Source organism: Pezoporus flaviventris, unplaced genomic scaffold (assembly GCF_033815535.1).
Source record: "Pezoporus flaviventris isolate CSIRO_AGI_PZ_B2104156 unplaced genomic scaffold, CSIRO_AGI_Pfla_v1 ptg000078l, whole genome shotgun sequence".
NCBI lineage: Eukaryota > Metazoa > Chordata > Aves > Psittaciformes > Psittacidae > Pezoporus > Pezoporus flaviventris.
This window is the reverse complement of record NW_026892626.1, coordinates 3,363,342-3,390,280: the sequence shown is the minus strand read 5'-3', so window position 1 is coordinate 3,390,280 and position 26,939 is coordinate 3,363,342. Positions and strand designations below refer to the sequence as shown.

Sequence of the window (26,939 nt, the reverse complement as noted above, 5' to 3'; positions counted from 1 at the left end):
TTGCCCTGTTGCTCTGCAGGGACATACAGGTGATTTAACTACTCTTTTTTCACATTCCTGCCTTCTCAAAACTAACCCATTCAAATAACATTTAGTAGAGTCTTCTGGACTTCACATAACCCTTCAGTGGAAAGAACAGAAACCATAAGAATGTTGTGAAGTTAGAGTTTAAATACTATAAACTCTCTTAATAATGTTTTAAGTAGATACAAAAATTTATCTTCTGTGTTCACACTTTGTGGGCTTTGAAATCTTAATTAAGAATAGAATTTATCCAAGATGCAAAACTTCTCACAAATGTAAAGCAAGGCAAGGTTCAATACACATAATATTCAAGTCACTAAAATGAAACCAATCTCTTCAGATGAAAGTAATGTTTAAATTAGTTACTAATTATCTAAAATATTTCAAACCTACTGTCTTCCTGTAAGAAGCTGTTCTGAAAACATCTTTGCAGCATGCACCAGAAGCAATACACAAATGGTCTGATGGACCAAACAAAAAAGCAGAGTTTAGGATTATGCCTCAAAGATAATACGCAGTCAACAACCACCTTCTTGAAATAAGAGTATGAACTGCTCTGCTAGCCTATGATGTGAAAGGGAGATACGGTCATCCAGGTAGCTGTGCAAGCTATTAAAACCAAGCATCAAAGCTGTGATATATTAATCCATATGGATCACCCAGAATATCTTTTAATACACCTTCTACTGATGCAATGCTTTATAATTATATAACCCTACACTAGCTTAACTTAGAGTATTCTTTGTAGCAGAAAGTTTATAAAGATTTACAAAATAAGAAGCAAATAAATCTAGGCTCAACTTAGAAAATAAACACAAGGTCATACATAATACCGAAATATAGCAAGACAAAGAAACAAAGCAAAACAAATAAACTGTGCACATTATTGGTGTGCAAACAAACAGTGCTTCTAGTTTCTCATCCTTACAGATCTCTACACATCTAAATTACATCTCCTTTTCCCAATAAAACGTGACATATGATTGCAGAAGCAGTTTATTTGAATTCCAGTTAAAAAAAATAATAAAACGTTCTTAATATCTGTTTTAATATGAAGCACACAGCAGCAGTGTTCAAATAATTGCAAGATCAATTCAGATTTACCTGCCAAAAAGCAAGTTCAGTTATTCTGGTCTATGACAGAACTTTGCGTAAAGAATTAGCTCGATAACATGTTCTGTCATCTTCTGTCACCAGTAAACATAACCAGTGTAGCCAGCAGAATCTATTTATGTAATTGAAGTTGGCAACATATAAAAAAATCATAACACAAGTGTTCATTTTGGTATTATAAAAGCACTTGATAGCTGAAGTCTGGAGTAAGGGTCAAATATTTATATTAGCACATCATACAATTGCTAAACATTATAGTATCATGTCCTAGAAGTGGGCATTCAGTAGAAAAAAAAAATAAATTAAAATCCGCAGAGCTTTTTGCAAGAGGTGTTCTGACAGTTCCCAAAATAATGAATTAGTTAATTTTAACAATACATTGGATCTTCATCTTTAACAATTCCTTTACATGTTCAGAGTCCTTTCATCACCAAAATGCTGATCTATCTTAAAAATGAATGCTGGTAGAGAAGCTAAGGCATTTCAGAAAAGGTTAAATCTCCATGATTTCATTGTTTGCTTAGCTACTTTAAGATGTTCCCATTTATGACTAAGCTGCAGGTGCTATTCTGTTTATTTTAGTGCCTGTAAACCAACCCCTTGACTTGAACAAAGCAAGGAAAGCACTAGGATTCAACTTGGAGAGGAAGGAACTGCAGGACTGTTTCCTGTTGAACATACTACTTTCTAGCTTCCTTCGTAAGCATGACTGGCCATTACACAAGCATTTCTGTAACACTTCTTAATGATTCAGAGTTTGCTGCTTCTTATTTCTATACACTGTTACAGAGATCAGCAACATGTTATTATTATAATATTTGGTTTACCAAATACTGATATTTGACCTCTTAAAAAATACAATCAACTTCTACAGGACAGAATTTATTATTCAGATTCAGCAATAAACTAAATACATGAATTCAAAATAATGTGGCAGAAGTAGGGATTACCAGCAGCTCCATTTGAGGGGCTCTTGCAAGTATCATGATGCTTATGTCTGAACTGCAATCCAGTACACATGTGCAGATGATGCTCAGTTCACCCCCTACTTCCAACCTTAGGACAATTTAGAAGATCTGTCTCACAAACCTTTTGCTGCATCCTGGCTTCCACCAACACAGCTGCTTTCAGATATTAAAACCGCCACAGTAACTTGAATTAGCTCCCATGGAAACCAGTCAACTTGTTGCTCTTAACTTCTGAAACTAAAATTTGTAAAACAACCCGCTAATGGACAAAAGAAAATCTTAGAAGGTGCCCTATTAATATTTAAAGAAAGACAAAAATCATCTTTCTGTACTTCTTAAGTGGCAGCTATTTGCCATGCATTCTTTATCTGACTTATGCTATGTCCATAAAGAGTTCATCTGGAATACTCTTTTCTGTTGTCTTCTTATTTATGATGTTACCACCCTGTAAAAAGCATGGCAGAGCATTATGATACGTATTTAATTGTCCCAAATGATTGGGTTTACTTTGCAAGTTACTACAAGTACTTAATCTTCTCCTCTATTCTATTTCCTTTAACTAGAAAGAAAACAGAGGCCTAATAACAAAAAATTAACAAGTTCAAGGGGCCATCTCTTCTTCTCAACAATTCAATTTACATTGGAGGATGTGACCCATTTTGAATAGCAACAGAAGTACCCTTAAGGGCTCATTAAAAAGGTTGTGGAAGTTTTAAGATTTATTTTTTTTTAAATAGTGCTGCTGTTCTGCTTAGATAAAACCATTGGGTGAGCTACAACCATAAGAGTTAGTGCTCCCAAAGATAACCAACAGCTACATACATTAAACACATATATTCACTGCATGCATGCTCATCCTTCTCAACTGAACAGAGGCAGTGACACAAACTTCTGGCAGTTCATATGCTATTGCCAACTCTTCTACTCAACATACGTAAATTATTCTCCACGGTATTCATCATAATCCTGGAGCCAGAATGAGGACAACATACTTCTCATTTCTGATAGCCACAGCTGCTACTGAAACTGAGCAAGTATGTTTATTTACTCCTTTGTATTATGAACTTTATAAAGCATTTAAAACGGAAAAAAGCACAGTTGTTTCCTCACTTGTATACCAGCTTTCATTTAGATTCATGGCTTGAGGACAACCTCTTCCCTCCTCAGTCTTCAGCTGATACTTTCTCCAAGTTACACCTACTGATAGAGCAGGGTTAAAGAGCAGTTGCTACACCCTGCCTGGAAGCAAACAGAAACTGTCACATTGCATTTGTTTTGCAGTGAACTACTGCTCAAATCCCACATCATATTAAGTGGCCTAATTTTTTACACAACAGTGACAAAAGGTCAGAATGTGAGTGCAATTACATCAGTGGTAACAGATATACTCCTTGCAGTATCTTCCCAAGAATTAAAGTGAGGGGTTTTACAGTTCCAATAAGGATGTACACTAAAAGATGCTAATTCCATGCATTTAAGGACTTTTTCAAGTAGAAAAACCCCCAAACCACAATCCTCCAGGCCCCAGCTTCCTAAAAACTGGAAATTAAGCATGAGGACATACCACAAATGAAGTATTATGACTTTAAGAGAAAAATAAATAAATTTTGTTAAAGACAAAATTTACAAAATCTTTACTAAAAAAAAAAGCCAAACTTCTACTTCTCAAATTGAGAACATTTCTTCCAACAAGGCCCATAATACTCTCTGTGAACAGAGTAAGACAACAGGCAGGAACATCACTTCTGTTTCTTTATAAATACAGAACCAAGATTATAAGGGATCAAACTTAATCCCCAGATCAACACCTATATTCTAAAATAACCAGAAAAAAATATGTTATTAGTATGATGCCTGAAAACTCTAATGTTCAAAACAGTTTAATGCTATAATCCACAGTCCATGCCCTCAGTGCTTTAAGAACCAATTTCTCACGATCTCCAAAGCTAAAATGAACTCAAATTCCATTTTCCTTACTGAAATTAGCTGAAGACTAACAGAGCAGAAACCCTGGGTCAGGAGAGTTTATGTTGCCTAAGGCCACTTTCAAAGAAGTCTTATCTGTCCAACTATTGTGTGTTCCAGTATTTTATTCCCCACAAAGATGCTTGTTTAAAAATAAATAAATAAATGGATAGATGACCATGAATTTGTTTACAGTACATTTCTGTATCAGTTGCTAGACGTAACAGCTGTAACATAACTAAATTCCGTATTTCTTGGGATTTTCTCATACTACAACTTGAAGTGGAAAAAAAGCCATTAAAGCTTTCCTTTATAAAACAATCATCATTCTAATCTCCTTCAGTTATAAAGGAGAGAAAAAAGTCCTCTGTTCATGCAGAAATGGTGGTAACTATAAATAGGCTTATCAAGAAACAAACACAATGACCTTCAGAAATAGTTATCATCACAAGAACCACTCAACAAAAAGTTAATCAACACAGAAAAAAGGCTTCCTTTATTTAAAGACAGATACTTCATGTTTAGACCTAAAGATGAGAATGCCTGACTGCAACAGATTATTTCCTTCACTCAGTTTAGACTAATTACTTCCAAAGATCATCTTAAAGGAAAATAGTATTTAGAAATTTATGATGAAAGTAGTAACACAAAGGATCAATTTAGCGTGAGTGTAAAAAAGACACAGTTTGTACCCACCCCTCTATTTGAAGAATGGGCTATTTCTGAAAGAACAAGGAGAAACCATTACTTAAGTCTGCTGTATTAATAAAACACTACCTTATTACTATGGAACTTAAACATCTCTAACTAAAGCTTATTCCCTAATTCAACATGGAACACATGCCCCCACTAGTGTATCATCTTCCAATGATTACAAAAATTAAACTGTAGTTACTAACTAGGGGCAGTGGCACAGTGACTAAATACAGGATATTCCCATTAGACCCACCAAACCCACTACCAGATGTGCTGGCTGACCAGATCACCGGCTCTTGGCTGATTTTCACCCCCTCATTTTCGGTTAGGGTGATCATGTCCACACTGTGGGGTTGGCTGTTGGCATGGGTGCTCCTTACCCACAGGGTGCTCCGTCTGAGCAGAGCTACCGTAGCGGACATGGCTAACCTGAACTCAAATGGCTGAGAAGAACAAACGCAAGCAGGCAAAAAGCTTTGGTAGGGGTAAAACAGAGAAGCTGAGCCAAAGGACAAAGAGTATCACCTTTATCATGTTTCAGTAAGTTACGTGGCTGAATAGTTCTCTTTCCTCAACTGAAACTGTACTTCAAATGTGGAGTAAACTTCATGAGCTTCAGTAAGCCAAAAGAATGCTTAAAATACAGGCTGAAATAGGTTTTAATGTGTTTTCCTAATATTCTTCTGCACAATGCTAATGGAAAAGCTCTTACTGAACATTTCATAAACACATCAAGACTAGAGTAACAGTCAATTTACAAACTCACGAGCCTAAAAACACTTCAGGCCGTAATTTCTCTCCCACATAATTTTATTTATGTATTTATGTACATTTTTGGTCTTAAGCAGCATAACAGAAAACATACCTACTTTTGTATTCCTTCTGATATGTAAGACACTGCCATCATTTAATAAACATAATTTCTTGGGGTTAAATATGTTTCAAAACACTTAGGTTAGACACATTTACTAACACGCAATGTATTTAACCATGAATAACCTAGTAAGAAAAGGCTGAAAATTTGAAGCAATACTGCTCTTTCCTCAAAGATGTTTTTTTTTTTAAAAAGAATAAAATAGATTTTTTAGGAAAAAACAAAACAAAAAAAAATCTCCAGAAAACCCACAACAAAACAAAAAAACCCACCACAAAACCAAATACCAACAAAATACGGCAAAGTTTTATTAGCAACTGTTGGAAAACTACTAATAATGTGATGAAAACAAGATATGCATTAAACATTATCTGGTCAGACAGAATTAGTACAACCCAGGTTACTCTTTTGCTCTTGGCTTATTTTCATTATTTCTTCTCTGACATCAGGTCTTATCATTTCACTACTTGCTTTCCTTCTCAATTCCTCTTCCTGAATGCTCTATTTTTTTAACCTCCATTTATCACTGAAACACTTCTCATCTCAACTTCTACCTTACCTCTAAAAAGTGCTCTGTATACCATCCGTCCTTAATATATCCTCTTCTCTCAACCAGCCAGCACAAGGCTTGGTTTAAGCTTTCAAAAACCTACCTACAGACAGATCAAAGAGATGCTACTGAATTCTATCATTCGGACTACCTTCTGGCCCCATTACTGGCCCCAAGTGTTTGAGAAACAGTAGATGTATAACTCTACCTACATGCAACAGCCTTCTGTCAACTGTCAATCTGGTTTAGTCTGCAGAAAGCGGAAGTACCTTCTTGTGTTTTATTCACCCTGTTTCAGATTTCTAGTTTGTCTCCATATTGCTCACCTTTGTTCCTGCTTAGAACTTTCTCAGGGCAGAGAAAAATGAAATACTGGCTGAAGCAGGTTGTTACTATGCGCATTTCAACCCTTCCCAGAGATTCAACCTTTCTGATTTCCCAGTGCTGTTTGACAGGTTTTTTAAAAATCAGGCATATTTTACAGGACCCAGTCAAAGAGCAGTCAAATGGTAAAACTGGCAGAACAGAGGAAGGATGGAACATATGGCAAAAGAGGGAGCCATTAACCACTCAAACTGGATCTATCACAGCTAGAACAGTTTGCCTCACCATGCTGATCTGATTCCAGAAGAAATCACCAGTTCTACTGTGTTATTCATAGAAGCAAAGAAAGGTGGTTGAAATTGTCTACAGATGTAGACTGAATTATTTAAAGCTCAATTCACACTGAAGATTTATAATTCCTATAACCATAAAGACGGTTTACATTTTGCAGAAACCGATAGCATTTAAAACCCTTTATCTTACACCAAGCACAAGTATATGAGTGCTGCTGTACTGTCTGACATTAACATAAGCAAACATTACTGTAAATAACCCATATGACTGTATAATAAGTAATAACTTCTTTGGAATTGTTTACTGGAAACACCCTTATAAACCAGGTATTAAAACCCTTCTGCTTTTGAGAAACTTCAAATCCAAATACAGTGTTGAATACATTAATTAAAAAATGGTGAGGTTTTCAGTCACTCCTGTAGCTTCACACACAGTTTTATGATGATGACATGATTATTCTCATTAGTATAAGCCAAACTACAGAAATACTGGAAATTTTTAAAGAAATAACTACAAGTCCCAAACAACCAACCTGTTAACTGACCACCCTTTGCTTTTGGAGCATTTCCTCAGCATTCAGGGATAGCAGGTAGTATTAGCACTTCAAGCTTGCGATGTATTTAAGTTTTGGATTTCTTACTAGAAAAAAGGTCGAGGTTTGCAAAGACACATTAATCAGCTCAAGCTCATCTACTCCTCTGAAGTACAAGCATTCAATTCTGCAATTTACTTGAGACACACCCCCCCCCCCCGAACTTTATAACAGTGAAAAACTTAAAGAGAACTGATGTGCAAACACACCTCTTCATTGACAGTTCTGCATTCAATGTCATAGCCAATGCTGCTGCACAGTAACACTCAACCAATGAGAGTCTGAATTTATCTGTGTTCAGAATATTCCTACTAAAGAAACATATATCCATTTATTTCCTCCTGTTGGATGCAAAGCAAGCACAACCATAACCATGAGAGGAAAATGTGTGAACACGCATACTGCCATACAAACCCAGTATTTCATTGATCTGAATTAACAGCAAATCTGACACATCACTATTAAATGGTGTCAAGAGCTCATTTAAGATTTTAAAAATTCTTTCCTAATTCAGATAGTTCCCAAGGCTTTAACAAAACCCTTATAAATATACTAGCTGTATATATATATTTATATATATAAATATACTAGGTATATTTATAAAGAACACAGCTGCACAAAAAGTACAGCTTACACATTGAAAATCATTAGCAAAACGCTAAGGCATTTCCTTTGGTTACCTGTCTTGAGTTGTATTTTCCACTGAAAGATTTTTTTTTTAAATGGTATTTTTAAAAGAGAAAATCCTAAAAAATTAATGTACCAAGTAACAGTAACAATGAAAAAACAAACGCTCCAAAATATTTGAGAGATTTGTTAGTCCATTCAAAACCTCCTAAAATAATACAAAAAGGGAACGCCTCAGACCAACTCCAATGAACATAAAGTGTTCTTTAATGAAGAACATTAGTGAACATTAATTTCTGTATAGTGATCTCAGTATATTCAGCAAGCTCCACTTCTGAAGGACCCATATTCCGAGGCCCTTGTCTACTCAGTTACCACCAAGGAGAGACTACAGAAGCACACACACACACACTCCCCTTTGCTTTCACACTTCCAAAGGCACTTACATCAAAGAGCAAAACGTGCTGAGGAAGATCGCTCATTCACAACATACAAAATACTGGTAGCACATACAACTTACACAATGTTTTAAAACACAAAATGAGGTAATGGTGACATCATGTGTTGTCTCACATAACATTTAAGTATAAACACTTACTAAAAACATAATTCACAATTTACACTGAAAATCTGTCAATGTAAAAGTGACGTTCATATACAGATTTCTTTGCTTATGTTAAGTCACAACTATTACTTTCCTGAAGCTTTACTAACACATGGTTCTAAATCCTGAAAAGCTTTAAGCATGTGTTCCACTTTCTGCAACCCAGTTAGTCTCATAAATGCATGCTTAAAGCTTCTCTGGATGACAACTTCACCAAACAATACATTTTCATTTTCAAAAAAGGGGAACAAAATTAGGAATTGAGACAACACTCTATTACAGAGAATGGCAGTAGCTCACATTCTATGCTTCTATTTTATTTTGCTTTTTGTGTAGGAAATACTTACAAACTTACCACTTCGTGATGTACAAGAACCGTTTATGGGTATTAACTGGACTTACTGGAACATGCTAACTTGAATTCTATTAACAAGTTTCTCTGCTAAATTTTTATGAGCTACTTCTTTTACATTTCTAATAAAGAATGACTGGCAAACTAATTTTCATGTCTCTAGAGTTTGTAATCAAGTTTTCAGCAGTTTCCCAGTGTTCCAACAGACTTCTGACATTAGAAACAAAAAGTGGAAATAAAAATGTAACTGTCCGTCCTTTTTAGAGATATAAATTTGGGCCTATTACCTCATAAATTCACAGTTGGAGAAGGGTAGAAAATCAGTGGGCTTTGTCTTTATTTTTAGCATTTTTGTTCATTTGTATTTCACTAGTCAGTGTGAAGATCAAAAATGAGCTTAACCATGACTTCTCTCTCACTTTGTTGCTTTTGGCCTTATGCCCAGGTTTAAGCCAGTTTTCAAACATTTAATTAATGGCTTTAGCCAGGTACTCAAACATGAAACCTTAAAATACTGTCTACTTAGTCAACAATCACAGAGATTCAGTTTATTGCACAAGTGCAAACCCATTACATTAACATCTGGATTTAATAACAGTAATCCGAACACTTTAATAAATTCTGTAATGTGCATTTGCTTTGGAGTTTCATGATATGGAAGATTTTTGTGGCTGTGGCTCCAACAAAGCCTCAACAACCCCAAAGAGTAGTTTTACAGAAGCTGTCAATCTTTAATGCAGAACAAAAGTTTGAAAAAGTTTTATTCCATAATAAATATAATGCAATTTAGGCTCTTGAACTTCAGGTGATAAAAATGCTGAAGAAACAATGGCAGCAATATTGGTTCCCTGTGCTCAACACAACACAGAATAATTCCATTTAAAGAAGCAAACATGAAACAGTCATGGCTGTCAAGTGTGAACAGGCTTAATTTCAGTTGTTGATCTCTTTTTTTAGGCATGCTGCTAAAAAAGTAACAGCTATATTCACAGCAAGAAACAAAGGCTGCAGATTTACTAAGCAGGGACATGAAATGAACTGGTTTGCCAAGTCTAATCAAACTGGCCCTTCTTTACATGGCCTGAATGCAATCCTAAAGCACACTTTACCTTCAGGTTAAAGGAAGCTCCCCATCTTTAAGTGTTTCCAGCTGCTAATTTTTTGCCTACCCTTACAGTTCTGGGCTTTGCTGGAATACATCAATGCTCCAGACATATCCCACCTTCTGTGGATACCCAGGAAGTTTTGTACATCTTGCTGTTCCTCCCTTCTCTGGAGCAGTTAACCATGGAAGTTGTGTGCACTGTCTGTTTTTTTCTGAAGAGGTGGAGCCAAAGCTTAGTTCACCTTAGAGGGGCCTCAGTGGAAATTATCAGGGAGGCTTTAAGCTTGATGCTCTGTCTTGGTTATTCCAAAATAAAGCAACCCCTTCACCCCAACAAAGCCCTTTTCCTCTATACAAAAGATGATGAGGGAGGGGGTAGGATTGCAATTTTCACCATTTAGGTACCAACTGAACATGAGATGCATACAGTTAGAGAAATGAGAATGTTTTAGTTGACATAACCCAAGTTCCTTATTTTAAGAAGCTGCTTGGGTCCCTTCCTAATACCTACTGAAACAGAATCCTATCAGCAGCCATTAAACATTCTTCATAACTCCCTTCAAGAAGGAAGTTTCCTCTCCTCATTATACCTGGATTTATTTAATCAAAACACATTGGATCTGGTGCACTTTGGAAGTGCTGTGACATGCTCTGGTGCTATGCTGGTACTAGCCTGAATCAAAAATCAACAAAATGCTATACAGGCCAAAGTTTTACCTACCAATACAAAAACTATTAACATTTAGAAAAAGTCTAACATAATTTGTAAAGGTTTAAAAGCATTACAGTCCTTTTAAAAAAAAGAAAATATCATTTAATCAACAGAAGACTATTTAATAAGTCAAAATTCTAAGAGGTGATTAAAAACAACTAAAATCAAATGGCAAACCAAAAATATCACAATAACTTACTCTTAGCTTATGTAACACAGGTAGTACTGATATCCAAATTCCTGTTTGTATGAGAACATATCTTCTGGAAAGCCTTCCATTTTAACAGGATTATATACCCAGCACAATTTAAAGTGAGACTGCTCACTGTAAGTAGTGGCTTTATAAAAAAACCCTGTAAGTAAAGTTTTAGTGTAAGATACAGCACTTACCTAGTATCTTTAGCCTCCTTCTGTGGTGTCTGTTTCAGCACATTTCTGGTCAATTGGAAAGTAAAGACAGGAAAAACAAAAATCAGAAAAATGTCTCGAGAATTCTTTATTTTAAAAGTTGCATACTGTATTCCACTTATGAAATTTAAACCTTGAGAATACAAGTTGTTCTTTCTAATTTTTTTTCAATATTGGGGATGTTAAAGTATCTTACTAGGTCAAAAAAACTTAAACTAATTTCAAGGTAATTTTTTAGCACCTTTTGTATTACTACTCAAATTCTAACACACTAATTATTTGTCTTTCCTCTGGGAAGAACAAGTGCTCTTTTTAATTCAGCTGCAATATATAAGACCAGTCTTAGCTCCTTAAAGTCCCGTTCATTAGAGCTGGAATGTCTTTACACTTGGAAGTTAAAGCACCAATTACATCTATGCACTATAACATCATTTCATAACAGAAATATGTATTAGCTTTCTACAGATTCCAATACAAAGGAACCTTTCTAAACAAAAAAGGAAAATGTCCATAACCACATTTTGGCTTTTTGCTATGGTAATAACTGATGTTTGTTCTGTCATCAACATTTATGTTTTAGAGCATGTGTGTACATATATGTATCTACAGACACATATGATTATGTCAACGTAAACCTTCTGCACACCAAATTTAGAAAAGTTAGAAAGAAAATCAGTTATCTTTAAGGTTGGCATTTACTACATGCTGTTTCATACAACATTAATGGGGTTTTCCAGTTTGAGCTATGCACCCATCAGTGTTGGCCTAAGAGGTCCCATACATGGCTCAGCCACGCAATGCTGCTTTTGTTCCAAGATGAATCCTAACAAGCAGAGGGTTTTCTTAATCTGAAAGTTTGCATGCCCAAAGGCTGAGACTGCTGTGATGGTTTCTATACATATCAGTGGAAGAGGTTAAAACCTAAACATGTAAAAAAACAATCCAAAACACAAGAAGAAGAGGTTCCAAGACCAAAAAGGCACACCAAAAGGTCTAAAAAAAGAAATGGCCTACAATAAAAGGTATTCCCTCTTCCTTCCAATACTTTTCTAAACACTGTTTAAAAAAACACAACAAAACCCTCAAACCCATAATTAAGTATACTTCCTATTCAGTATCATATTAATCCATAATTTCATCAATTATCTTGTTTGATTTCTAGGTTAACAAGTATGGGCTACAATTCACTGAACATTTTACACATAAAACCCCTCAATTTATTTGAATATCTGTGTATTAAGCCCCTCATTTCAAGCTTGTTTATAATAGTAACTTATTCAATAGAAGCCTGTAAATCAAAAAAAGGTAAATATTAAGGTGATTTTCAAGTTACTGTACGACTGCTCTTAAAAATACCCCTGTATCAAGGTCAGTGTTGCACATTTCTCCAAATACAGCCAAACTGGTAAAGTCGCTCTGCACTTCCAATAACGTACTAAGGACTTTCAGCTTTTGCTTTTATTTTCTTTATAACTGGTGTGATTACCACACAGCACTCTGTTGAACTTTGAATGCAAGTTTATACCACAAAAATCATAATTTGCCCTAACTAATTACACAGGAAAGAAAACTTCAGGAAGGAACTAGATAAAATGTCAAACATTAAGAAACTAATCTCATGAAATGCCAGCTGCACCTTTGTTGAAGGCTTCAAAACATCAATTAATTCAAAACCTGGGCATTTTTCCATTATGAAGGGATAGATCTAGTATGTGGAAGAAATGCAACTGCCTTCCCATAACCAAGAACTTTAGAACATGCTGTACTCAGAATGGTGTAAGCTGAGTTTTTCTTAAAAGGTGACTGACGGAAGTGTAAATTTTTTGGATTTATTGACAGCCATGAGATTTCATGGTGCTGCCTGTATGATATGCATGAAAAGGTAGATTTTTGATATTTACTTCGTGATTAAATTTGTTTGTTTTTAATCCTGTTGCCTGTGTTTCAGCTACACTGCCTGCTGCAGCCATAAAGTCCCAGTATTACCTCTCTGAACTGCACTGAGACAGTGTAACAGCAGTTTTCTACACTGCATACTTAGAAACCAGTACAAACCCCATACAAACAGAATGAAGGCAAATTTATTTGCTGGCACAAAGGAAAGGCACTGCAGCACAGCTCTTTGCCTTGCTCCCTCCACTCCAAAGAGCGTCACACGTGTCGATTTAAGTGCACCTGAGCCACAGATCTGCGCATACAACTGCTGCAGACAACACACTTATTTTCCAACCAAGCACCATCTAAAATCTCTGTATTTCATAGGTAACAAACCAAACTCTTTAACAGCCTGGTATAAGGGCATCTGCTCTTTTAACAGGTAAGGGAACACAAGCTGTGGTTGTGTGATCTGGGTCACCAAGGCCAGTGGTCTCGACTTCACTACTTTGAAAAGGAAAAAGCTTTCATTTCAATGCACCTATTTTTAAGGCCAGGCCCTGCAGTTATACCTTTTTACTCTCAGTCCCCGTACCTCTCCCAGCATTTTGTGTGCCTTACTGAACTAGTAATAATAATAAAAATCTGCGGCCGCAGTGCAACAGAAGGTAAGTCTGTCAGCGTGGTCTCGGCAGAAGCCAGGTCGGGCAGACCTCCGAACGGGATGCGAGAGGTTCCGGGACCACAGGAGCAGCCCCCGCCAAGCGGCCCTGCTGAGGGGACGCGGCCGCCCTCAGCCCGTCCACAGGACCCGGCCCTGTGGGGACCCTGCCCTGCCCCATTCCGGCATCGAGAGGCTGGCGCCGAGCCAGGGTGGCGAGGCGCGATCCCACACGCCTCAGCCTCCTTAAGATGGCTGTGGCAGCGCTCACGGAGGCCACTCGCGGGCGGGGTGGGCCCGCAGACCACCGCAGGCCGGGCGGGCACCGCTGTCTCGAGGGGGCCGCCCACCGCCCTGTGGCCCCGCCGCGGCGGCGGCCTCGCGGCCAACCCGCCCGTCAAGTGACGGGGCTCCCCCCTCACCCCCCGGACCCCGCATGGAGAATCGCGGCCGAGCAGCGGCGGAACCGTCCACCCGCACTCTGCCTCTGCCCCTGCCGCCCGCTCCCTCCCGCTCTCTCTGCCTCACCATCGCCCGCTGCCGCCGCGGACATGTCCTCTCGCGAGCTCTGCGGCCGAGACCGCCCTCGGGGGGGGGGGGGGGGTGGCGGGGTGCGCACCCCGGCGGTTGGCCCGCGGGCGGGGGCGGGGAGGCAGCGCGCTCGGGCCCTCTGCGGCCGCCTCACACGTGTGGGAGGCGCGGGCGGGGCGGCTGCATCCGGGTATTCGCACCCTCGTAGCTGGGGGCGGGGGGTTGTCCTTGTCCTTGGCTGTTCTCTGGGGCTGGGGGGGTCTCTGCCCACTTCTGAGGTAACCCTCTCTGGTGTGCCCTACCGCCGTCCGTTGCCGTGTCCCTGTCCGCCCTGGCGGTGACCGCCGCCCGCTGTCAGGTACCTTCTCTGAGCGCACCTGGCCTGTGGCCGTGCCGGGCTAACCCTGCGGCTCGGCCTGGCCCAGCCCTGCGCTAGGGAGAATTTCTGAGGTGAGGCCGGGGGGTTCCACGGAGCTTTCCTTCAGGTGCTGCCGTCGCACGAGTTGGAAATTCGAGGCAAAACTCGGGGTGTGGCTTCAAACCTCCGCCATGCAAACACACCTAAGCGAGGTGGGACTCGTAACTCGTGTGTTTTCCCTTCAGGCTTAGCTATAAACGTTTGAGGTGACTGAACTTGATGAAACATCAAAACAACGAGGAGGAAACGCCCCCATGCCTTAGAAGAGGTTTGGGAAGCCTGGTGATGAACGCTTGGAAAAAATATGCATGTATTCTGCGAGCAGAATGTGATCACACACACAGTAATTTCTTACATGTATTGTGCAACATGGAACTCACAGGACTGAATATTCTACTAGCAAATGGACTAATAACCCAGCTAGTCGAATGCTGTATGTATACCCCATCAGGCCAATTATTATTAACACATACATGCATTAAGAGAAGTCAGGTTTTGATTTCTTACAGTTTTAAGATGATGAGTGACATTTTGATATGCTTCATTATAGAATAATAACACCAAATTACTTGTTCAAATTATTGAGATGAATTAGAAGGGTTATTACTTGTTTTGCATTTTAAAACAGGGTGCATATCTCTTACATTCCTCTAAATTACAGTTAGCTAATCAGATTTTATCTCATTTGAGAAAAAAACTAAACCCAGCAATGACCCAGAAATTTAGCAATGAACTGTAAAGATACCATGAAAACCCATAATTTGTTCCAGATTTACTTCTGTCACCCTTCAAATGAAACAGTTCAGATGCGAGGCTGCTGTAAAAACCAGAAATATGAGCACCTACAAATAAGTACTTCATGTATAGCTTCATAAGTAATCAAATTAGGATTACAAAACAGTTAATGTTAAATTGAATAAAACCAATGTATATCTGAAATTTCAGATTTCCAGGAAAATGGAGCAAAGCTGTGTAATGGCTCAGAGGCTAAAATTTTGCTCCTGCTTTGCCATTATGTTATTTGGAGGAGGTCCTGAAACTTATGAAACTAAAACAGAGAAATGATAACCCTACAAATTCAATGGATGTTTATTGTGTCCAAGCATCATTGTGTCAGACTGAGAGAAATGACTCTCTAAATTCAGGAAAAATTATTACATCAGACCAAACAGCTATTGCTGTTAACCAGCAGGAAGAGATGCACATATCAGAGAAGTAGGTGAGACTCATTCAGTTAACAAGAACTAGACAGTAGAACCAGTATTGGAATACCTTCAGTTCAAGGCCTTTTTGCATGGACAAATGCTTTTAATGTGGTCAGAAGTCTGTAGAGCTTGATTAAAGATGTTTACAGACTTATTCAGCAATGTTTGTGTTTCACAAAAAACAGGGATTCAGCTGAACGTAGCTACATGTCTGTTTTTCACATTTATTCCCTAAGGACAAATCAAGCAGGCTTCATCAAGTCATCCCAATGTCCATGCCTAGAACATGTATATTCTCCTTCAAAAACACTAAATAGTTGATGCTGCCCTCTCCTATGAAGTTTTCCAATTTTAAAATGTTTTGGGAGTAAAAGATTGGTATAGAGAGTTCTGGGAAAACTAATAATTAAACAAGAAAAAAGTCCTCGCCTACAAATTCAATAGTGCACACAAACCTGACAGTAACTGGGGGAGAACAGATTTATAATGTAAATTCTAGCAAAGACTTTTTGGTGTGAATGGTTCTGAAGATGGGATGTCAGATATTTATGCCAAAGAAATTGTTATTATTTTTTCTCCTTCAAATATACTAACAGGAATATTTGCTGTATTAATCTTTTGGAATGGTTTCTAGTCAGAAAGAACTATTTGTTTTCTGTTTTCCTGAAAATGCAAGACATCCCTTTGCTACAGAGGGATTATGTTGACAAAGTTCAATTTGCTTTTTCACCTTAGTTTTTCCTTTTAAGTTATCCAACACATTTAAATGCAGAAACATAAAAAGATTTGCTGTGATTTCCGGTGATAGTAACATGTAAATCATATTTCTATCTTGTTTATAAGAATTGAAGTTACATAGTTAATGCAGAAATGCAGATTACCTCTTTACAGTGTGTAAAGAATATGGGGAAGCAAGATCATTGTACAAGAGGTGTAAAGTCTCTTCAACGTCACAAAGAAGTCTAGGTAATTCTGGTGATTTCAACTGCTGCACGCATTAAGGCATTGCCAATTAATTGATATAAAAGGGTATAGATATGGTTCATCTTATGGAATACCTTCTAAGGTATTCCATAAGATAAGGAATACTTTTTTTCTGGGTTTCTAGTATTCTATAGTATCAGTGGCAAAGGTGTGTGAAAAGTTTGATGTTAAACACAGTTGAGACTCATGTCTTGAAGGTATTTGTGCTTTCTAAACCAACATGGTCATACCAGCCAGCGGAAAGGAAGACGTTTAAAGCAGCAAGTAGCTACTTGAAAACAGTTTCTCCCATAAAATCACTCTACGGAAGTTGTCCAGCTCCACACAATAGCTCTTGTCTTTTGAGCACCACCTTTCCTGTCTCGGGCATGAACGTGTACAACACTTCCTCCTTAGTACTGAAAAGCTCAGCTAGAGCATTCAGCATTTGCCTCCAAGAATAACAGTGAACTCTATATTCCCTTTCTTGCAGTAGAAGTAAGCATAACACAATGGCACAATATCAATATTTTAATGTCCAAATTAATTCACAACAAAAAGTACTTCTGAGTTATAACAAATATGTATTTCATTATGCCATTGTAAGCTGTGTATTTGAGGGAGGGATTGTTTATTTAATGACATTACACCAAATTTTATTTTAGAAGTTATTCAGAAACTACAGATGCTTTTCAGTTCTAGCACAGGTTTTATATAAAGAATTTGATGGTTGTAGAGTTTTAAACAGTGGTTTCAGATTTGCTAATAAAGACAAATCATTATTTAAAACAAAATAAAATATTCTGTAATTAACTTTAAATTAGCACAAGAATTATCAAATTCACCCATACAGTTTTGTGTGATTTTACACGTCAAAGTCATATCAAATACAGGTGGAGTAGGAGTATAATCCTGGAGCAGCAGGAGTATAATCATCAGTGTACTTGTCTTAGATGTACCTGTAAAAATCTTGCATATGACACCTCAGTTATTTGTTTTTTTTTTTTGAAGAAGCTTTGCATCAGTTCTTTTCTCAAACATAGTAGAAAAGGGAGGATTTATTCTGTGTCTTGTAGACCAACAAGTCTATATATGGGTTGATAAGGAGAAGACACTGTTACACAGAACTGTTAAGAATATCTGGCTGTCACTGCTGCCTGTATATATAGCTTCAGATGAATATGGAATGTCACTGCTGGTAATGCAATAGTCAGTGCATCTAATTCACTATTTATCATTTTATTGACTATTAACTTGCTACTGTTGTTTATAGAAAGATTGTCTTACAGTGCCTGTATTCTGCAGGTCTTCTAGTCTTTCTCTTTCTGATATATAAATATTTAGTAACTGTATACAAGAATCACACTAGCCTTCTGGGTAGAAAATTCATATACACCACTCAATAAACCCACATTCTGTGTAAACTCTAGTGAAGAATTTAAAAACAATGTCAGTGTACATTTTCAAGTAGTATTTTTTCATGGCCCTCATCTTCAGGCATTGTGACATTCATTTGGAACATCATTCTCAAGAAAGCGCTTGAACCCTGTATCTGCCAACACAAATAACTGAAGCACTTAGTTTAAAACGGACAAATTTATGCTGTTTCAGAGATACGCTTAGCACCTACTCACATGAAGTGTATCGTACAGCTACACCTCTATACAGAAATGCCATGTAAATGAATTACATTAAAGATAAGAATTTTAATATAGTTTTTGTTATTTATAGGCATAAGAATGTCTTAAAGCATCATTAATAATAATTATAAATTGTAAATTATAAAAACCATTATAATAAAAATTAGTAATTTAAGTTTTAAAGCTTAATGCTTTATAACGATTTGGAAATACACCTTCATTGAAGCACTGAAGATAATATGTTTGTATACATAAAATCAACTTCTGCACAAGATTACAAATGAAGCATTTCAGAGGATTTCTGTAGATCTGTCTTTACCCTGGAGTACCAGTGAAGCACTTTGGTTTTTTTTTCCTGTTCAGGTTGCGATTAGTACATAGGGTATGAGGTTTTTTTGCTCAACATGAATGTTATTGAACGATTAACCTTTAAGAGGTTTAATTACACATTACTAGAATTCAAATGCTGAGAAAAGCATTTTATAATACTTATTCATTGCTCCAGGTATTTTTGTCAGAATGTAGTTCCAGTTTTCCCAGCATACCTATGGAGTATCCATAGTCAACAAAGGAACAATTAACACTGAAGCTCAACAGAAGTTCAAATACAGGATATGACTGCAGAAATTGCTTGTTAGAATATTTTGATCACATCCAAGCTAGAGGGAAAAGGAAGATATAGAGGAAACTTTCTAGTAACATTCTACTAATATTATTTTCACTTACGAACGAGATAAATCCCTATTTCTTTCAGTAGGTCCTTAAGTAGGGGATATGTTAACTTTTGCAAATATCTATCATCTGTGCTCTTTCATCAGTTTAATCAGGGTATAGCCTCAAAGATCGGGAGTACCTGCAGAAAAATAAATGCAATTATTAGCCTCATCTCCCAAAGCCAAGTGTCATCTACGTATTTGATGGTAGATATTTAATTTCTTGGTAGAAGTCATTGAGTGAATTTCACAGTTTTGCCATGTACTTTGCAGGATTACAGAACAGTAGTACAGATAGCTTACAATTGAGCAGGTTGTTTTGAAACTAGGATGAGTGCTATGGCTTCTGTTAGTGTCATAGTAATTATTATATTCCAATACATTCCTTAAAGGTGTGAGATCAAAATAAGATGGAGATGGACAAAACATGCTCTGCAAGGTAAAAATGACTCCATTCTCCAAAGAGCTTTCTCCAAAGGTATTTCCGAGTTATTTCAAATGACTGAGGGAGAAGTGGATAAGCTGGTTTGTTGTTACAGTGTTATTTGGATCTGAATAAGCTTTTAACAGTCAGGTTACAAAGACTCTTACAGAATGGCAACATAGTTAAAAAGGGGTGATTCTTTCACAGACCAGCAACTCCTTAAGTTCAGTAAGAAACAGAGGATGGGAATGTTTATGTGAAGTGTCCCTGGATGGCTACTCTTAGAGGGAGGATGCTGGTCTAGATGGATTTTTTGTGTAAACCACGCTACCAGTTCTTATCTCTGTATGCCAAGGAAATGGAAAAAGACAGCATTTATCAGCATCATAGCTAAGAACAAAACAAAACAAAAAGCACAAAACCCTCCCACCGAAGAACTGGTCAAAGGAGTAGGTTAAATAAGTATCTAAGCCATTATTAATTTGAAACAGCTGTGTTGCAGAAACAGTAGGCTGACCTTATCTCTGCCACAATTTTTTTTGTATTCTCTAGAGAAACTTGCAATGATTTTAGTCCAGTGATTATACACTATACACTGGGGGACTCGATGTCTGGAAGCAGTGATCCTGCAAACAGCTTTAGTCTCCATTGCCAACTGTAGTCAAGCTGACCTTATTGAATGAAGCTCACTGGAGGCCATCAGTGGCTTCTCATAAAAGAAAACAGTATTAAAGTTAGGGTTACATCTCACAAGATAATTAAAACTCAGTAATATTGGCTTTCACTACATTAGATTGTACCACTAATAAACAGCACTTATATTAATTGTAAATTCAGTCTTGCACTAAACCTTGAATAGTCTGACACAAGAAATAGGTATTTATTAATGGTGTTTAAATTCTGTGCTTTCATTAATGTTTGATGGTTGAATGTTTAATGATGCTAGAATTTAAAACCTAGAACCTATGTTTTTACTTTATCTAGATTAAAGAGCAAACAAACCAGCCAGCAAATTATGTTTTTTGAACTTTTTTATTTGCTCTATAAATGTTACTTGTTATGTCCTAAAAAAACAGAAACCAGGAGTATGGCTCAAGAGAAACAGTTCACTGCAATCTGCCAGCTGTACACGTAGTCTGGGTGTATCCAGTTCTGCCAGTTCTTTACTTTAATCCTCCTAGTAGCTTCCTTTTTTTTTTTTTTGGCTGTTTCTTCCTATGAGCTACCTGCATCCCCCTGTATCAGCCCATTTTGCCTGCATTAGACTTTTTTCTCTGTTCTTCCTCTTGTGTATGTGCAGCCCCACCTTTTAACATGTGTGTATTCCATCCCTGCTGCCTCCTCATGCCCCTATTCTCCTCATCTGCCTGTTCCTTTAAGCAAGAGGAAGCATGCCAGAGACTGCTGTTCTTTCATGTCTCAGACATGGTCCTGAAGTTTTGCACAAATTGGAGTCTCATGGGGATAAAATTGAGTTGGCAACAGGATTCTACCTACCAGTAGGCTGCAGGATATGTTGCCTGCTTCCTGTCCTTTTACTCAGCAGTTGGTGGGGAAAAAAGAAGTGAACAAAGATTTAAAATAAAAAAAGAAAAGAAAAGAAAAGAAAAGAAAGACTTTCTCTTTCTTCCAGGTATACCAAAAAAAGGGAGAAAAAGGCACTTGATTCTTGCTACTGCAAAAAATTTGTCTTGGGACATAGCCTTGTGTAGGTGTAAAGTGTAGGTCTGCAGGTATTCCCAGGCAGAAGGTGAATATAAATGTCCAGCTTGTTAAAGCTATTTTACTGGTACATTACTGTATACAAAACACAAATCTTCTTCAAGGGGCAGTACTCCTTGCCAAAACAGTGATAACCCAAGCAGCAGCAGAACAAGGCAGCTGCACAGAGTTTGGGGTATAACAAGATGACGGGGCCAGGTGGAGTTGATGCTTCTCTGAGTGCTGATGGATCTGAAAGGACACAAAAAGACATAGACTAATGTGTGGATTTGGGCCAGTGGCTGTATGAGAAGCAATTAGTAGCTCTCTAAAGGCTGCTACAGTTAGGCAGGGAGACTTGAGAAGCTTTCAGGATATCCCTTTGGGAAATGTTTTTCTAGAGAGCTGACTATACATTCTGTGGTTTGGCAGCGGACTCCAGAATCTCTGGTCATTCGTTTGCCAGTGGGAAAAAAACACCCAAAACACTAAAAACGAAGCCCGGGTGATGGTGGCTATAGTCTCTCTTACTGCTACCCAGTAGAGAGATGAGGAAGGAAAGAGTCTAATTTAACACCTTACTGCCAGTTTAGCTAACCTAGAAACCTTCTGCCTTTCCCATAGAAATGTAGGAAAAAACTTGCTGTAACTATTGAATATGTCTTTTCTCTCCTTGGGAGGCATCTTCTGCTCTGGGCCACGTACACCGCAGGACCACCAATGTTATTCTACTTGACGATTTGTTCATGTCATGAATGTCAGAAAAGAGCTGATGGTCAGTTCACACTTTAGAATGATTATTCATTTTGTTTACTAGTGTAGTGCGTTTAAACTGCAGACACATGGGATCTAAGTGTGGGTTATTAGTAGCCCAGGGTTGGTGAAAGATCCTGAACTCTTTGTCAATTGCTTCTCTTGGCCTTCAAGAGCAAGGATTTCTGAACTCCCTGGTAGTGCATCAAGGCCTTTGAAGAGAGGGTGCTTGAAGTGGGGATGTTTGACATTAGTTTTGGAACATTGGCAGCCAGCCCTTTACTTCTAATTAAATGAGAGAGAATTTCTCACACAGAGAGGTAGTTGATTTCATTTTGTCAGAATGCCCAGAGCATTGAACAGGGCCTGATCATTGAACAACATCCTTAGTACAGATTGAAAGAATTAATACAATGAATTTACCACACCGCAGGAAAAGTTCTGGGATTTTGTTTATACAGTTTGAAACTGATGAATATACAAACCCATATGTATGGTACTTTTGCCTTTTCCATGATGCAAGTTCAATTTCTCATGTAGAGCTCAGGCCTGAGAGGCATATGAGCACTTGCTTTGGTACTTAGGAGGTGGAGGCTCTCTCCATTCCTTTTTGGAGACTGGAGAGTCTGTGAGCTGTTGTCCCAGGTAGTAACTAAGGTCTTTTCCCAAGGGATGCAGGTCTCTCGGTGCTCATTTGGTTTTGTTCTAGAGCATTTTGAAATATAATGAAAGCTTGGCAAAAGAACAATTTTAAATGTAAAAATAGCAAAATGTGCGGAGGCTGCTGTTCATTTTGTAAGTCAAAGCTTGTGACTAAAGAATGCTGCTTAGCAACAGATGAGGGAAATCTGAAGGTGATCACATCATTTTGCACTCGTTGAAAATTAATTATTCATGTTCATCCTACCTTTTAAGCACCATCCTTTTCATGTCCCTGTTTTTGGGACTGTGTGACTGGCTTAGTCGTGTAACCCAGTTTTGTTATCATACGCACATTGATGCAGCTGTGATTCAGCTGCACAGCCCTAGCTCAGGCTTCTTCAGTTCTCTGTACCACTATGCTCTACGTAATGTGTACTGATCTGTATGGAATAGGACAGACAAAAAGGTGTCCTAGGAAGGATGCCAGGACGCTACAGGCTGCAGTTTCTGTAAAGGGTTGTATTAAGCACACACTTCTGTCTCAACAGCGCTATTCACCATCCATCCTTCCTGTTAACACGTTGACTTTGTATGTTGGGGGAGGGGGGGGGGGAGGAGGGAGAGGAGGAGGGAGAGGTTTGCCTTTTTTTTTTTTTTTTGTCCCTGCAAAGAGTTTAGGGATGCTTTTGTTCCTCAGTTTGATTTAGAGATATTTTATAAATATCACTAATGAAATATTCTCAGATTGTAGCATTTGGGAAGCTGTAAAGTTCCTTTTTGATTCACCTGCCACTGCCATCATTCAGCATGCACAGGGTGGAAGTATAAATACTGTATTATAAACTGGTGACTAGTGTTAGATTTATGTATCTGCCACCAGACGAAATCTTGCCTTAAAAATGATCGGAAGTCTTTGATAGGGTGTTTGTACTCCTCACTGGCTGAATGTCAACTTTTAAAATGTACATTTGACACGGTGTAGCATAGGAGTTGTTTAGAAAAGTTACATTTTGCTTTGTTTCTTCTTGGCCCTAAAGCAAAGCTCCTTCAAGTAGGGGTACTGGTTTGCTCTGCCTGATGGGCTAAGAAAGTTCAGCATGAATTAGCCAAGATACTGCTTAGGAGTAGAATAGCAGATTGTAGGAAGTTTTTTTGGTAAAGACAGTTACCATATATTGATCATGCTTCTTACTTGATGAAAGTATGTTTAAAGACTTCAGTTTTCAAAGCCTAGAAGTTACTGTCTATCTCCCTTGTTGTATGCTTCAGTTGCATATAAATCCATGTAAACGAGCATAGAGGGTAATCCTTTTAATAAAGATAGTAGAATGGTGTTTAGGAATATGTAAATAGGAACTAATGAAAGTGAAGAATGTTAGAAATTTCTGAAGGAGTGCGCTGTGAAACACAGATATATATTGTTTTATTGTGTTAAGTCACATCATAACCTCACATAGCAGAGACAATGAGTGTCTGCTTCACAGAGTTGCCAAAAAGTGCAGTTAGGAAGAAATGCAATCTGTACATCTATCATAGAATCCTAAACTGGTTTAGATTGGAAGGGACCTTAAAGCTCATCCAGTTCTTCCAAGGGCAGGGACACCCTCCACTAGACCAGGTTACTCAGTATCTGCTACATGATTCCATTTTATGAGATTCAGGAAGAAAAGTAGAGTTACGGAAGTTGATGATGACTTTATAATCAATGTACTTATGAATAACCTGCTGCAAAGGACCAGAGATTTGACTTGCCTGGTACTGTTTCTCTGACACTGGATAGAGAAGTGGATGCATAGGGAAGATGGTGTATTCCCAGGCACCACCAAATTATACCTGGCACACTTTCTGAACTGCCTGTGGTGTGGAGATACAGTATTGTACAGTGTTGTGAGCTATTCATGATCAAATATTGGTTCCAGTGATTTAAAAAAGCCCAAGTTCTTCTTTTGGGAATTGTGCATGCCCATGTTAAGAATTTTGGACCTCTTTGGCATAGCAGTAATTGGGAACTAAGGCTGATTTCTAGTTATAAAAACTGGGATAGTCTTGATAAGCAAGTAGTCTGATATATGAGTATGTTGCAGAGTGATATTACTTGATGCAACTAATGGGTACAAAAAGTCCCAGCATATACTTTGTTAGGAAACTATTTAGATATTTGAATGCTATTTCAATATGAATGAATTAATTTTTGGTATCTTTGGGAAATCCTTCAGTGTTAGCAAGAATTTTATACTCTCCCCATGTTAACAGATAGCTTGAACAGATAATAGATAGCTTCTGAGACCTCACCTGGAGTACTGTGCAGTTCTGGTGTCCTCAACATAAAAAGGACATGGAACTGTTGGAACAAGTCCAGAGGAGGGCCACGAGGATGATCAGGGGACTGGAGCACCTCCCATATGAAGACAGGCTGAGAAAGTTGGGGCTGTTCAGCCTGGAGAAGAGAAGGCTGCATGGAGACCTCATAGCAGCCTTCCAGTATCTGAAGGGGGCCTATAGGGATGCTGGGGAGGGACTCTTCATTAGGGACTGTAGTGATAGGGCAAGGGGTAACGGGTTAAAACTTAAACAGGGGAAGTTTAGATTGGATAAAGGAAGAAGTACTTTCCTGTTAGGGTGGTGAGGCCCTGGAATGGGGTGCCAAAGGAAGTTGTGAATGCTCCATCCCTGGCAGTGTTCAAAACCAGGTTGGCCAGAGCCTTGGGTGACATTGTTTAGTGTGTGGTGTCCTGCCAATGGCAGAGGGGGTTGGAACTAGATGATCTTAAGGTCCTTTCCAACCCTAACTATTCTGTGATTCTGTGATTCTATGAAAGGCAGAGCACAGTTTATAAACACAGTTACAAGCAATGAAAAAGACCTGGGAAATACTAATTCTTCTTAGGTCAATTACTCTTATAATGCACTCTCATAAAATGAAATAGAGATAGAATCTAAGCTACTGATTTGTAAATAATTGTATATCTAATTTAGTGTTTACCTTATTTCCTAATCTCTTTTACTGGCAATTGAATTTATTTTCCTCTGTCTTTATTTATTTATTTATTTATTTATTTTTTTACAGTTGGTATGAAGTAGCCTGCTGCATGCAGTATTTGCCTGCATTTGAAGAAAGGCTTTTGACTCCTAAAAAGCATAGATTTTTGCATGTTCTCAAATGCAAGGAGATACAGGCAAAGTGTTAATGTAAGAAGAGGGGATAGGACACAGGTTTCCTCTGCTGAAGAGTCTCCCCTTTCTCCTCCTCTTTCCTGGGTTGCATAACCATTTCTTTCCCCCAGTTCCTCATCTTCCTTAGCTCAAGTTGATTAGAGAGTTCTCATTTGTATAACAATCTATTTTATACAGTGCTTATAAGAAGTCTAGATCCGCCATTTGGCATCTACACACATCTGAAAAAAAAAAAGAAACATCACATAGCTGCTAATTCAAGCTTCAAATTGATGTTAAGATGTAATTAGTTGAGAATGAGGCCTTATGTATCAAAATCCCCATGTCAGCTTTGAAAGTTAAGCTTATGATGAAATAAGACATTTCGAAATTGAAGTGATGGCTGCATTTTCTCTTCCTCTCTAGGCCAAATGTGTTCATAATCCTTTCTACTCAGTCATTATTTCTTAACACACACTAGCAAATTAAGTCCACACGAACCTTTTAGCTAAATAGAAACAGATCATAAGCGATTTGGCCCTGATCCTGTTTTGGAATCTCCTGGTTTAAGCAGCATAACCTTAACAATAAGGGTCAACCTAATTATGGTTGCTTAGAAATTCAGATTTTCTAGGTCTGAGCTGGAGCCTGCCTGCCAGCCTGAACTGAGTGATCTGGACTACTTGAAACCTACTCTTTGAACACGGACTGGAACTGAAAATGTCTGGCAGCAAAGCAGTAACTTCTTGGTTCTTAACTCCATGCTGCCGCTCAGTCCCCAGCTTTCCTCTCTACAGGGTAGTTAGAGACAACCCAGATGGTAAGGTGAAGCTGGCTTTTAGAAAGGTTTCATTGGTGAGTCAGCACCATTGGATAGGTGTCATGTTGAGTCCCAAAGCTGTAGTGGAGATGGCAGAACATTTCTGCATGTGGCTGAGCTTGGCTTAGGGTGAATTGATGCATCAGTCCTAGGAATCCAGGGAAACTTCAGTGTATGCTACTCAGTGTCACTAGACACTTACTGAAATTAGGACTTTTACCTTAAACTGGTA

The 26,939-nt window shown here is 38.1% G+C and overlaps 1 protein-coding gene and 1 long non-coding RNA gene across 6 annotated transcripts in view; one reads left to right on the top strand and one right to left on the bottom strand.

The window, feature by feature from the left end:
- Nucleotides 1–14,290, bottom strand: part of MRTFB (myocardin related transcription factor B) — an 80,155-nt gene extending 65,865 nt beyond the window's left edge. The window contains exons 1-2 of one of the 5 annotated variants that reach the window (XM_061473225.1): nucleotides 14,273–14,290; nucleotides 11,191–11,235 (exon numbers count right to left, since the gene is read on the bottom strand). The gene's annotated coding sequence lies outside the window, so the exon portion shown is untranslated. Of the gene's footprint in view, nucleotides 1–6,516; nucleotides 6,538–11,190; nucleotides 13,412–14,272 lie in introns of those variants that run through there. The other 4 variants (XM_061473227.1, XM_061473224.1, XM_061473230.1 and 1 more) reach the window with 4 other exon arrangements.
- Nucleotides 14,291–14,554: 264 nt separating this feature from the next.
- Nucleotides 14,555–25,871, top strand: LOC133279490 (uncharacterized). The gene is made up of 3 exons (XR_009746904.1): nucleotides 14,555–14,854; nucleotides 23,772–23,873; nucleotides 25,802–25,871. It is a non-coding gene; the product is annotated as an uncharacterized LOC133279490 (long non-coding RNA).
- The last annotated feature ends 1,068 nt before the right edge of the window (nucleotides 25,872–26,939 follow it).